Source organism: Triticum dicoccoides, chromosome 2B, assembly GCF_002162155.2.
Source record: "Triticum dicoccoides isolate Atlit2015 ecotype Zavitan chromosome 2B, WEW_v2.0, whole genome shotgun sequence".
Classification (NCBI taxonomy): Eukaryota; Viridiplantae; Streptophyta; class Magnoliopsida; order Poales; family Poaceae; genus Triticum; species Triticum dicoccoides.
This window is the reverse complement of record NC_041383.1, coordinates 570,874,905-570,890,250: the sequence shown is the minus strand read 5'-3', so window position 1 is coordinate 570,890,250 and position 15,346 is coordinate 570,874,905.

The window sequence follows — 15,346 nt, the reverse complement described above, 5'->3', positions numbered from 1 at the left end:
GAGCTCTTGTCAACGCGGTCCAGCACCCACTTTGGCGCATCCGCCACCAGCATATGGTGTGTGGGTCTTGCTCTGACCACCGTGTTAACCAGAATCAGTCTACCAGGTCTTGTAACCAATCTGCGATGCCAAACCGGCAGGAAGTTTAGTACCACTACAAAAAAAAATACACTTCCGTGATGATACGTGTTTGTCATAGTAGGTCGCGTTTTTTGTCATGCATGTAGATCCATGACAAATTTATGACAGAATCAAGATAGTCATACCTGTGTTGTCGTAGAAATGTTCCATGACATTACCAAAATTATCATCACGGAAGTGTCCACTTCCATGATGATAAATCGCGCGTCATAGAAGTGCTTTCGTCAAGGGTGACCGACACGTGGCATCTACCGTAACAGAACTCCGTTAAGCTATCGGGTCGGGTTTTGGATCCGATAACCCGTTAACAGCACCGACCAATGGGGATTTTCCACGTGTAAAATCATCATTGGCTGGAGGAAACACGTGTCGGCTCACCGTTGGGACAGATGTCATCCACTCATTGGACGGAAGACACCTATGGTACGTCGACACGTGGCACGACCCAACAAAGGCCCATTCCTGTGAAAAGGCCGGCCCAGTAAAAATTAGCAGGCCAGCCCATATAAGGCCTATGAGGGAGTTCCGAACTAGGGGGTGTCCGGGCCGAACTATCATCATCGGCCGGACTCCAAGACTATGAAGATACAAGATTGAAGACTTCGTCCCGTGTCCGGATGGGACTTTCCTTGGCGTGGAAGGCAAGCTTGGCGATACGGATATGTAGATCTCCTACCATTGTAACTGACTTTGTGTAACCCTAGCCCTCTCCGGTGTCTATATAAACTGGATGGCTCTAGTCCGTAGGACGAACAACAATCATACCATAGGCTAGCTTCTGGGGTTTAGCCTCCTTGATCTCGTGGTAGATCCACTCTTGTAACACACATCATCAATATTAATCAAGCAGGACGTAGGGTTTTACCTCCATCAAGAGGGCCCGAACCTGGGTAAAACATCGTGTCCCTCGTCTCATAATACCATCCGCCTAGACGCATAGTTCGGGACCCCCCTACCCGAGATCCGTCGATTTTGACACCGACATTGGTGCTTTCATTGAGAGTTCCTCTGTGTCGTCGCCAATAGGCTCGATGGCTTCTTCGATCGTCATCAACGACACAGTCCAGGGTGAGACCTTCCTCCCCGGACAGATCTTTGTATTCGGCGGCTTTGCACTGCGGGCCAATTTGCTTGGCCATGTAGAGCAGATCGAAAGCTACGCCCCTGGCCGTCAGGTCAGATTCGGAAGCTTGAACTTCACGGCCGACATCCGTGGGGACTTGATCCTCGATGGATTCGAGCCACAGCCGAGCGTGCCGCACTGTCGCGATGGGCATGATTTAGCTCTGCTGCCGGACAGTACCCTGGAGGCCGCACTTGAGCCCGCTCCGATCTTTAACTCGGAACCGGCTGTGCAGATTGAGGACGGATGGCTAGACACCACCTCGGGAGCTGCAACCTCTACGGCGATAGAGCCGAACACTGACATTGTCCCTCATAAGGCTCGTGACTCCAAGGTGCCGGACTCCTCGCCGGACTCCGAGCATCCCGCGCCCCCTCCGATCGAATCTGATTGGGCGCCGATCATGGAGTTCACAGCGGCGGACATCTTTCAACACTCACCTTTCGGCGACATCTTGAGTTCACTAAAGTGTCTCTCGTATCAGGAGAGCCCTGGCCGGACTACGGCCAGGACGGTTGGGATGCGGATGACGAAGAAATTCAAAGCCCACCCACCACCCACTTGGTAGCCACTGTCGATGAATTAACCGACATGCTAGACTACGACTCCGAAGACATCGACGGTATGGACGACGATGCCGGAGACGACCAAGAACCAGCGCCTATCGGCTACTGGAAAGCCACCTCATCATATGACATATACATGGTGGATATCCCAAAGGATGGGAATGGCGAAGGAACAGAGGAGGATGACCCCTCCAAGAAACAGCCCAAGCGCAGGCGTCAGCGGCGCCGCTCTAAATCCCGCCACGGCAAGAATGAAGATTCCGGCACCGGAGATAATAATACACCGGACAGTGCCGAAGATAAACCACTCCAGCAAGATGCAACGCAGGAGGACGGAGATGCCAGTCCTCATGAGAGAGCGGCAGAAGAAGAGGTAGAGGATTATATGCCTCCCTCCGGAGATGAGGCAAGCCTCGACGACGACGAATTTGTCGTGCCTGAGGATCCCGTCGAACAGGAGCGTTTCAAACGCAGGCTTATGGCCACGGCGAACAGCCTGAAGAAAAAGCAGCAACAACTTAGACCTGATCAAGATCTGCTAGCCGACAGATGGACTGAAGTCCTCGCGGCCGAAGAGCATGAGCTCGAACGCCCCTCCAAAAGCTACCTTAAACGCAAGCTGCTCCCCCGATTAGAGGAGGAGGCATATGAACCTGCATCACCAGGAGACAATACGGCTGATCGACCACCCCGTGGTCGCGACAGAGAGGCCTCTAGGCCCTGCACTAGACCCGTACCCCGGCATCGCTCGAAAAGCACAAGGCCACAGGGGAACGCTCCAGACTTGCGGGATATATTGGAGGATAGGGCAAGACAATCAAGATCGATCTATGGCTCGCGTGGGCGCCCCATGATACGTGACGACAACCGTCGCACCGGACACAGTAAGTCCGGCCGGGTCGAACAAAACAGACAAAGCTCTTTTGAGCTTCGTCGCGATATCGCCCAGTACAGAGGCACCGCACACCCACTATGCTTCACAGATGTAGTAATGGATCATCAAATCCCCGAAGGGTTTAAACCCGTGAATATTGAATCTTACGGTGGCACAACAAACCTCGTGGTTTGGATCGAAGACTATCTCCTTCACATCCATATGGCCCGCGGTGACGATCTTCACGCCATCAAATATCTCCCCCTCAAGCTTAAAGGACCAACCCGGCATTGGCTTAACAGCTTGCCAGCAGAGTCAATTGGGAGTTGGGAAGACCTGGAAGCCGCATTTCTCGATAACTTCCAAGGCACATATGTGCGACCACCAGACGCTGATGACCTAAGCCACATAATTCAGCAGCCAGACGAATTGGCCAGACAATTCTGGACACGGTTCTTAACCAAGAAAAACCAAATCGTCGACTGTCCGGATGTGGAGGCCCTTGCAGCCTTCAAGCATAACATCCGCGACGAGTGGCTTGCCCGGCACCTGGGACAGGAAAAGCCGAAATCTATGGCAGCCCTCACATCACTCATGACCCGCTTCTGCGCGGGTGAGGACAGCTGGCTAGCACGCAACAACAACCTCAGCAAACATTCTGGCAGTCCGGATATCAAGGACCGTAATGGCAGGCCGCGTCGTAACAAAAACAAACGCCGCATTAACGGCGACAACAGTGAAGATACGGCAGTCAATGCCGGATTCAGAGGCTCTAAACCCGGTCAACGGAAAAAGCCATTCAAAAGAACTACTCCGGGTCCGTCCAATTTGGACCGAATAATCGACCGCTTATGCCAGATACATGGCACCCTTGAAAAACCAGCTAACCACACCAACAGGGACTGTTGGGTATTCAAGCAGGCAGGCAAGTTAATTGCCGAAAAATGTGACAAGGGGCTGCATAGCGATCACGAGGAAGAGACCCGGCCGCCGAACAATAGAGGATAGAAGGGTTTCCCCCCACAGGTGCGGACGGTGAACATGATATACGCAACGCATATACCCAAAAGTGAGCGGAAGCGTGCACTCAGGGATGTATACGCGATGGAGCCAGTTGCCCCAAAGTTCAACCCATGGTCCTCCTGCCCGATCACTTTTGACCGGTGGGACCACCCCACCAGCATCCACCATGGCGGATTCGCTGCATTGGTTCTAGACCCAATCGTCGATGGATTTCACCTCACCAGAGTCCTGATGGACGGCGGCAGCAGCCTGAACCTACTTTATTAGGACACAGTGTGCAAAATGGGCATAGACCCCTCAAGGATTAAACCTACCAAGACGACCTTTAAAGGCGTCATACCAGGTGTAGAAGCCGATTGTACAGGCTCAGTTACACTGGAAGTGGTCTTCGGATCCCCGGATAACTTCCGGAGCGAGGAGTTAATCTTCGACATAGTTCCGTTCCGCGGCGGCTATCATGCCCTGCTCGAACGTACCGCGTTCGCAAAGTTCAACGCGGTGCCGCACTACGCATACCTCAAGCTCAAGATGCCAGGCCCTCGAGGAGTCATCACGGTCAACAGAAACACTGAACGTTCTCTCCGTACGGAGGAACATACAGCGGCTCTCGCGGCAGAAGTACAAAGCAGTCTCTTGAGACAATTCTCGAGTCCGGCCGTTAAACGGGCGGACACGGCTAAGTGCGCCCGGAGTAACCTACAACAAGACCACCTGGCACGTTCCGAGCACGCGTAGCAGTGCGGCCCCATCCCCAGCCCCTGTAAAACGTCAAGACAGGTCCTTCGCGTACACCATTACACTCTGAAGATACCATGGGCATGGGAGAGGGGCGCGACCACGATAAGCCCAGACTGCGGTTCAACCACACCAGGGGCTCTCAAGTGTGTCGTTCTTTTTCCTTTTCTTTCTCTTTTTTTTACCCACAGGACTCCGTTCGTCAGAGGCCCTGTCCGGCAATAGACCTGCCGAACTCACAATGCAACAACCAGGGAAGAAGAAAGGCTACAGCGAATATCCAGGTGGTCTCCATTACGAGCATTAAATCTGTTTTATGCACCATTCCGCAGCCTACCCCTGGAGGGGGACATATTTTACAGTCACATCCCTTGCCTATCGCACCATTTGTATCGTTCTGCACTTATAACTGTTTTTTCTTGAATAAGTAATGCAGCACCCTTTTGCTTCCAATTGCATTTACCTTTTATACATATGTTCATTTGTGACATTACGCACCCGTACATTTTGGTACGGCCAAAATACACCAGGGGCTTATGTTTCCCGCATCATGGTGTGATAAGTCCGAACACTTTCACAAGTGCGACACACCGAACTTATAGCACTATATGCATCAGCTCCGAATCATGTCTTGGGTCAATAGTTGGGTTTGCCCGGCTCCCATGTTTTGGTACCTTACGTTCCGTTGTATCGGCTAAGGTAGCACTGGGAGAACCATTGCGATTGCGCTCCAGTTGAGCTGGGTTAACGCCTCAGTGGAGAAAGCTAAAACTGACCGTCATGATGAGGCGAGAGCTGGTCGCTGTTCGAGAGGTTTTTGCGAGTCCTTAAAGACTTATGCCGCTTAGAGCGAGGAGCCGGATTTTGTCCGGCCCAGGCGTGGATAGCGCCCCAAATTCGGCCTTCCGAAGACTAGGGGCTTCGCCGAAATTTAAAACTATAGAATTTATGGCTAAGTGAGAGTGTTCAAGCATTATAAGTCCGGTTGCCTTGTTCGTTGTGTTGAGCACCTCCCTAGATGGACCCAAATATGGGAACAAGAGCGCTCAAATTTATCCCGAACACCCCAGCACTCGTGGCGTGGGGGCCGAAGCCGACGACTTGCCATCTCTCAGATTTGATAAATAGCCGCACAGAAGGTAATATTTTAAATTAAAAAGCGTTGCTTAGCGCAAATGAACTAAGTTTTCAGCGCACAGGATAAGAAAATGCGAGTCTACTCAAATATTACATCTTTGGAGCACTCACCCGCAATAGTGCGGGCGCCCTTCAGCACACTCTTATAATACATCTCGGGCGTGCGATACTCCTTGCCCTCTGGTGGTGGGTCCGTCACAAGCTTCTGGGCATCCAGCTTGCCCCAGTGCACCTTTGCGCGGGCAAGGGCCCGACGGGCACCCTCAATACAGGCGGAGTGCTTGATGACTTCAACCCACGGGCACGCATCCACCAGCCGCCGCACCAGGCCAAAGTAGCTCCCAGGCATGGCCTCCTTAGGCCACAGCCGAACTATAAGGCCCTTCATGGCCTGTTCGGCCGTCTTGTGGAGCTCGACCAGCTGCTTCAGCTGGTCGCTAAGGGGCACCGGATGTCCAGCCTCGACATACTGAGACCAGAAGACCTTCTCCGTCAATCTCCCCTCCTCGGCCCGGTAGAATGCAGCAACATCAGACACACTGCGAGGAAGATCTGCGAACGCTCCTGGAGAGCTCTGAATTCGGGTAAGCGACAGGTAATTAACACTCACATGCTTACTTTGCATGAAAAATGCCTTACCCGCTGCAATTTTCTTTACCGCCTCGATCTCCTAGAGGGCCTTGTAGGCTTCGGCCTTAGCGGCTTTGGCACTCTCAAGAGCTGTTGCAAGCTCAGACTCTCGAGTCTACGAGTCACGCTCCAGGCTCTCATGTTTTTGCACGAGATCCTGGAGCTCTTGCTATACCTCCGCCACCCGCGCCTCCTGCTTCTCTCGCTCGGTGCGCTCCGCAGCCGCATTGCATTCGGCCGCGGCCACCGCCTCTTTCAGGGTCGCCACCTTGTTAGTGGCCCCTGCAATACCCACATTATCCTTGTCATTCTTTTTGCAACCAAAATCCTTTTCTGTAAGGTGCAATTTTAATAAGGTGTTACTCACCTTCCTTGTCCTCGAGCTGCTTCTTGGCACGGCCGAGCTCGTTCTCGGACCGCTCGAGGTTTTCTTTCAAAGTATTGACCTCCACAGTCAGTGCGGCAGAGGTCAGCAGCGCAGCCTGCAATCCCATATTGACATATTTTTTATGACTCCTGCGTATATCTTTTTTAAGATCCTCAGTCCGGCTTTTCTTTCCGAACATCGAACCGAGCATCAGGGGCTACTGTCTATGTGGTACCATTTTATACATATAGAAATTCTTACCTCAAAGCCTGTTAGAAGGCTGTTGCAGGCTTCGGTCAGCCCGCTCTTGGCGAGCTGCACCTTCTGAATCACCGCACTCATAACAGTGCGGTGTTCCTCTTTGATGGAGGCGCCGTTGAGCGCCTCCAGCAAATTACCCGGCACCTCCGGATGGACGGAGGCATCCGGCGTCACGGTCTTGCCCTTCTTGCGAAGGGGTCGCCTGCCGGACTCCGGAGCCACTGTGGGCTCCGGGGCTGAGTCCGGTGCAAAGTCCGGGAGGTTGTCCCGCGACACCTCCGGGGCCTTCTCCTCCTGGTGGGTCCCTTCCTGGGATCCCACCTCGGCATCGCCCGCATCACGGGGGGTGGAGGCAGTCGAAAGAGAATCCATATCCGACGCCCTTAAGGACCCGCTCGACGAAGTGGGGAGATCATCCTTAGGCGGACTGCAGGGTTGTATGCGGCATTAGAAAGACATAATGTGGCGGAAAATGAAAACCTTGAAGTTATTCGGGAGTCCGGATACTTACGATCTTGCCAGAGGCTTGGCCCTTGGAGGCCAGTCCCCGTCGTCGTCACTGGCGTGGGCGGAAAGTCCGGGGGAAAAGTTTTTCCCTTCTTGGACCCTTCGGCCTCCCTTGTTGGGGAGGCCTTCCTTTTCTTCCCTCCCCCCGCTGGGGGAGAGGCTTTCTTCTTCTCCTCCTCGCCCTGGTGGGAGGAGTCGGCCTCGGATTCATCATACGATAGCACCTGAAAACGGGAACTCTTCCGAGTCCCCGTGGCCTTCTTCTTGGCCTTCTTCTCTGGCACCACGTGGGATGCCGGAGCCAGCAGCCCCGTTAGGCGGGCGTTCGCTGGGTCCTCTGGCAATGGGGCCGGACAGATAGCCTGTGCGGCCTTCTTCAGCCAGTCCTGTCAAAGGAAACGGAGTTTAGATCCCGCATAGAGTCAAACTATGGAAAACAAGCATCCCTTAAAGGACAGAATAACTTACTTCATCAGCTGGACGCTCCAAGCTGAATCCGCGATCTTCGGTAGCGGATGCGGGAGCCTCGGCGCCCTTGAACAGCACCTTCCAGACCTCTTCGTACGTAGTGTCGAAGATCCCATTCAAAGTCTGGTGTTGCGCCGGATCGAACTCCCACATATTGAAACCCCGTCGTTGGCACGGGAGAATCTGGCGGATGAGCATGACCTGGACTATGTTGACAAGCTTGAGCTTCTTGTCCACCAGCTTTTGGACGCAGGCTTGGAGCCCGGTCAGCTCCTCCGAATCGCCCCAAATCCGGCCGCTCTCTTTCCAGGAGGTGAGCCGTATGGGGATGCCAGATCTGAATTCGAGGGCCGCTGCCCATTCGGGGTCACGCGGCTTGGTGATATAGAGCCACCCCGATTGCCACCCCTTTATGGTTTCCACAAAAGTGCCCTCCAGCCACGTAACGTGGGACATCCTGCCCACCATGGCGCCTCCGCACTCCGCTTGGCTGCCCTTCACAACCTTTGGCTTGACACTAAAGGTCTTGAGCCACAAGCCGAAGTGGGGCTGGATGCAGAGGAAGGCCTCACACACGACGATAAACGCCGAGATGTTGAGGATGAAATTCGGGGCCAGATCGTGGAAATCCAGGCCGTAGTAGAACATGAGCCCCCGGACAAAGGGATGGAGCGGGAAGCCCAGTCCGCGAAGGAAATGGGGAAGGAATACTACCCTCTCATGGGGCTTGGGGTGGGGATGAGCTCTCCCTCGATGGGGAGCCGGTGCGCGATGTTGCCGGACAAGTATCCGGCGTTGCGCAGCTTCTGGATCTGCCCCTCCGTGACGGAGGAGGCCATCCACTTGCCTCCTGCTCCGGACATAGTAGGAAAAGGTTGAGGTGAGATGTGCGGGCTTGGGCGCTGGAGCTCGGGTTCGCAGAGATGGATAAGCCAAGGAGGAAGAAGGCACAGGTAAAAGGGTTGGATCTTTATGCCCTTATATGGGCGGACGAAAACATGCGTCCCCACCGGCCTGATAAAACTCGCTTATCCCCCAAGCGCTGCAATCAATGGCGCGGTTGGGTTACCCACGTCCGTATTGATGGGAATCCCGGAATAAGGGGAACACGATCTCTACTTCGACAAGACGTGCCAAGGAAACCACTTCGCTAAACGCGCTGAGGTGGTATAATAAAAACAATTTAAGTAAAGGCTTGGTTGTGGTGTGACGTCACGCCATCAAATACGTCAGCAGATTGAACTTGTGTAAATATTATTCTCTCTACGGTGGTATGTGGAAATTATTTTGCAGAGCCGGACACTATCCTGGTGTTCACAATCTTCTATGAATTATTCGGATGGAGAACCTGCCTTGCAATGCCGAAGACAACATGCGTGCCGGACTCATCGTCATTGAAGCCTGGTTCAGGGGCTACTGAGGGAGTTCCGGACTAGGGGGTGTCCGGATAGCCGAACTATCATCATCGGCCAGACTCCAAGACTATGAAGATACAAGATTGAAGACTTCGTCCCATGTCCGGATGGGACTTTCCTTGGCGTGGAAGGCAAGCTTGGCGATACGGATATGTAGATCTCCTACCATTGTAACCGACTCTGTGTAACCGTAGCCCTCTCCCGTGTCTATATAAACCGGATGGCTCTAGTCCATAGGACGAACAACAATCATACCATAGGCTAGCTTCTAGGGTTTAGCCTCCTTGATCTCGTGGTAGATCCACTCTTGTAACACACATCATCAATATTAATCAAGCAGGACATAGGGTTTTACCTCCATCAAGAGGGCCCGAACCTGGGTAAAACATCGTTTCCCTCGTCTCCTGTTACCATCCGCCTAGACACACAGTTCGGGACCCCCTACCCGAGATCCGCCGGTTTTGACACCGACAGCCTACTTGTGTGAGGTCCATTTAAGCCCATGTCCCATACGAGATGTGCCAATTCAGCCCGTCAATGGCCCGTTAAAGATTTGACACCATTGCAGCACATCATCAGTTCGAGCCCGTTAATAGCCCGCTATATATCTGGGCTCGACATCGGCCCGATGAGATATCGGCCTGTTAACGGCCCGTTTAGTGGATGGGCCAATTTTCAGGATGTACATCTTTCGGCCTTTTAGCGACCTATTTAAATGTTGTGCTAGTTTCCGGCCCGGTGTGTCTTTCAGCCTATTGACGGCCCATAAATCTGATGGGCCATTTGTTGTCGGACCTGAGTTTCAGCCTTTTAGCGGCTCATTTAAGTGCTGGGCCAATTTTCTGGCCCGGTGTCACTTTCAGCCTGTTGACGGCCCATAAATCAGTTGGGCCATTTTTAGTCAGACCTGAGTTTTGGCCTTTTAGCGACCCATTTAAGTGTTGGGCCAATTCCCGGCCCTGTGTGACTTTCGCCCTGTTAACGGACCGTAAATGAGTTGGGCCATTTGTAGTTGGACCTTAGTTTTGGCCCTTTAACGGCCCATGCCCTTCATGGTCCAATACCAGCCCGGTTTCCCTTTCGGCCTGCTAAAGGCCCACAACACAGTTGGGCCATTTACAATACGACCTTACTTTCAGCCTCTTAGCGGCCCATGGTCTTCATGGTCCAGTACAAGCCCGCTGTCTCTTTCGGCCTGCTAAAGGCCTACAATATAGTTGGGCCATATGTAGCCCAAACTTAGTAACGGCATGTTAACGGCCCATGAAATAAACTGGGGCCACCTGTTGCCCGCTTCGATGTCGGCCTGTTAACGACCTGGGAGGTAAGAGGGCCGACCATTAACTTTCGGCCTAGTAACGACCCATTAAGTTAATGGGCCCACTAAAGTTCATACATGTCTTTAGGCCAAATTAGATAATTTGAGCCCATTACGACGAGCAATTATGCACAGAACCAAAACCGATCACGCAAAGGTACAGCATACAGGGAATAACGTTGCACATCCAGCATATATTACAGGAAATTACATCCACTGCGCAATCAAAGATTGATGCCAGTGCAAATAAATGAGCAGAACCTAACCATCTACAACGTCACAATCTGCAACCTCAGCACAGATGACGCCCATAAGCATGTGGGAAAGTTCTTTCTGCTTTGCTACACTGTCTCTGAAAACATTGATCAGTTGTTGTGTCGCACGACTCTGCACCTCTGATTCATCCACCATTTCCATCATTGCTTCAGCCATTAATTGGTTCACAAACATACATTTATTCCGTTGCATTCGAGACAGAGGATACTGAACAGATTCAGATGGCGATTTTGGCACGCTTGTATTATTTATAGTGGAGAGTGTCTCGACCACTTCATCATAACATAAAGTAGGACGGGAACCAAACAGATTAATCATGAGTTATGGCCATATTACCTGGCCTAGATTTACTGGAAAGAAACAATGGGGTTGCCTTGCTGTTTTCAGAGTTTGTCTTCTTATCTTCAGCAGCCTCCACAAAATTAACACACTAGCATTGATATCACTGGCCAAGTCAGATAATAGGAAAGCAACATTGACACAACGAACGTTTGGGCAAGTAGCCTACACCAAATTAACACAATATGGCACAGCTATCATCAGCCAGGTAAGGTAGTACGAAAGCAACATTGACATAATGAATGAATGGGCAACCAGAGAAGCACTACAATTCAGTAATGTGCGTGATATGAGATAGTACATTCATGCAGCTCAGTATGCAAAACTACCAGGAAGTTCTCCTTACAAAAATCAACATTGGTGCCTTTAACATTTTGCTACAACTAATTTTAGATCAGATAAAGGTTAGATTCACGCCGATTAACAAAATACATGTTGATGTAAAAATATAGTGATATACTACAGGTACTTACATAAGCATTGGAGCACAGAGGATTCCTGCAACATATTTTCCTCGAATACGATCCCAATGGAGGAAGTCTTCTATCGTTTAACCTTATTTTCTAAAAGAGAGATGGGTAAGAAACGTGTAGAAAATATGATCAGAATGCTATAAAATTTCATGATGCGAGGATACGCACACGCTTCTTAGAATGGAGTTGACATTCTTTTGCTGGACTGGAGCGGACTAGTTCTTTGCCACTGGAATCTGCTTATTATCAGTGGGAGTTGGGTTTCTCTGTGCTGGTGCAGTATCTATGAAAAATGGAGTTGGTTTATTATCTCCTGGCATTTGGATCTTTTGCAAAGACCTGGTTTGTAACCCTTCAGATTCTAACAGAGCCGTCTTCCCCTTGCATGCCTTATATAGAAGAATGGTGATTCAATTATAAAACATGCTACAGCAGAGATGGAATAGGTACTGAAGAATAGAAAGGCATGACATATTGACATGTATTCCCTCCATCCGGAAATGAATGGACGGGTCTAGGCGTATTTCAGTTCTAGATACATCCAGTTTTATCCATTTCTGCGACATTTAATCTGGACGGAGGGAGTATGATGTAAGAGCTAGGGATACGACAGGACAACACAGTAAAAAAAACACTGAAAAACCCACTTCAGAACCAAAGTATTCAAACCCACTGATATGAGATAGTACACTCATGCAGCTCAGGATGCTAAACTACCAGGCAATTTTCCTTACAAAAATCTACATTGTGGCCTTTAATCATACATTTTGCTACAACTAAATTTAGATCAGATAAAGGTTGGATTCACGTCGATTAACAAAATACATGCTGATGTAAAAATATAGTGATATACAATAGGTACTTACATCTACATTGAAGCATAGAGAATTCCTGCAAGAATCTTTCCTCACAAACGATACCATTGCAGAAACTCTTCTATCTGTTAAGCTTGTTTTCTAAAAGAGAGATGGGTAAGAAACATGCAGAAAATATGATCAGCATGCTACAAAATTTCATGATGCAAGGATATGCACACGCTTCTTAGAATTGAGTTGACATAATTTTGCTCGACTGGAGCGGACTAGTTCTTTGGCCACTAGAATTTGCTTATTATCAATAGTTATTGGGTTTCTCTGTGCTGGAGTAGTATCTATAAAAACTGGAGTTGGTTTATTATCTCCTGGCGTTTGGATCTTTTGCAAAGGCCTTGTTTATAACCCTTCAGATTCTAACATAGTCGTCTTCCCCTTGCATGCCTTGTATAGAAGAACGGTGCTTTAATTAGAAAACATGCGACAGCGGAGAGATGGAATAGGTACTGAAGAATAAAAAGGCATGACATATTGACATGTATTCCCTCCATAAGGAAAAAAATGGATGGGTCTAGGCGTATTTCAGTTCTAGATACATCATTTTTTATCCATTTCGGCAACATGTAATCCGGACGGAGGGAGTATGGTGTAAGAGCTAGGGATACGACAGGACAACACAGCAAAAAAAAACTTGTTGAATGTAAAACTATATGCTAGCAAAATACATACAGAAATAACCAAGGCAACATACACGTGTATGATTGGGAAAATTAGATGGCATTGCAACAGAGCACTAGAACAGCACTTCAATGTAAAAAAACATGGTATGGTAGACAGATGAAGTACATACTGATGAATAACAATGCATAAGATATTCAGAAGCATGATGTCCAAATTAAGCAGATGGCATTGCAATAGAGTAGAATGACAGTACTTGAATTTGAAAACATGTTATCATGAATGGAATAGGTACTTAAAAACAGTAAGGCATGACATATTTACATGCATGATCAGCATGCTAAGCACATGGCATTGCAACAGAGTAGATACACTCCAGGACATTATATGCATGTTGTACCCATATCACATGCCAAGTTAGAGCAAGGACCTTGTGGGGTGAAGAGGATTCATCATCTTTCTGCAAGTCTTCTGAAGAACTGCCTTTACATGTTCCATCATATTGGGTATCATTGACATCAAGTTTATTGGCCTTTACATTGCTCCGTGAGGTTCTTGTGGATATATCAGTGTGCGCAATTATATCTGACATGCATGGAAGACAACTAGTAGTTAGATTTATGTAAATGAGTGCCTGTAGGAGACGACATAAATAGTAGGACTGGGGTTAACTACCAGCAACAGGTCTCATAAACTAAAGGGAGAACACAAATAAAAGCTACAGAATATGTATCATTTGTACTCGAGATTAACTAGATGGCACACAAAAGTATTAAAGAACAACATAGGTAATACTAGAAGTGGTATAATACTATAATCACCAGCCTGTGGGATAGCATTGGCTGATGGATGATAACTATGGAACAACGTTACCTAAAGAACAAGTATCTTAGCTGATCTATGGAACAACGTGAACTCCTGAACAAGACCTGTAAGAGATCCGCATGAATATACAGTGAAATGTGATGGTCTATTTTCCGTGCTTAGATGAATAGCAAAGCCATAAATGTTGCACACAAGTAAGATGAGGGTACAACCTATCTGGATGCCATCCATAGGAGTGAGCATCATGTGCTGATTTGTCGATGGCCCTGCAGTTGTTGTGGCTGTCCATTTCGGGCACGCGCATTCGATGCAGGGAACTGTTGAGTGGGGATTGTAGCTCCCTTCTGGTGTATGCTTCCCTTGTTGGAGCAGCTTCGGTGAGTCGGAAGACGGTGTGTCTGAAGATGCAGATAACGCATAAAGTTAAGAACGACATATCTCTTTGATCCGAACAAATACACTAAGAGATTAACAACAAGGTACGAGAGTGGTCACACGTCTGTTAACTGAAGACTAAATTGGGGTCACATGATTTTATTTTATTTTGGTACTGTCCGATCTACGCCGGATGGCTTGATGGCCGTCTTGTGCCTCCCGGCTGACACTGTTCGGAATCTTCCCCGAAGAGCCAGCGACCAATGGCAGAGCAGCCTGCCTCTGTCGTCCGTGGCCCCGTCCAAAACCCCACTCCCCGCCCCATCGCACTGCCATGGTTGCGCCGCCCCCGGGCCAATCCACAAAGACTCCCCGTCATCCAGATCCGGCGGTGACAGTACCCTCAACCCACGCAACTCTAAAAGATAGCCATCTAAGCGCTGCTTCCGCGGCGAACTTGCGGCCCCGCATCCTTACGTTAGACACCAGCCAACCGGCAGCCTAGGAGCTCTGCCGCCTCGAGGGGTGTTGCTTCCCATTGGGAATTGATTGGCCCAGAATAAAAATTCAGACAACTGACGCCTAAATAAAGTGATTTCAGATGAGGGTGCGACCTATCTGGCGGCATGGTGAAGTAGGCAGGTCCAGCTGCCGAGTCGGTGAGGCCGGCGAGGTTGCGGTGGTGACTGGCGACAGGGAAAGAGCGATGTCGCGAAGGTCGACGGCTACGCGGAAGCAGCGCCAGGACTCTGGACGGATCTGAAGTTGGAGCCGCTCCGGCGCCGTGAACAACGGCGGGGGTGAATCGGCTCCGGTACGGTTCAATAGGCCAACATCGAGGCAGCACCAGCAGCACGGAGTAAGAGGCACACGGCCCAGTGCACGACGGCAATTGGACAGCGTCTCCGACGTTAGGGGGGAGGGCGGCTGTGAAATTGGTGCGGTGGGGGCGCCATGGAGGTGGGGCTGAGGTTTCGCGGCTCGGGAGAAGGGAGCTTCCCGG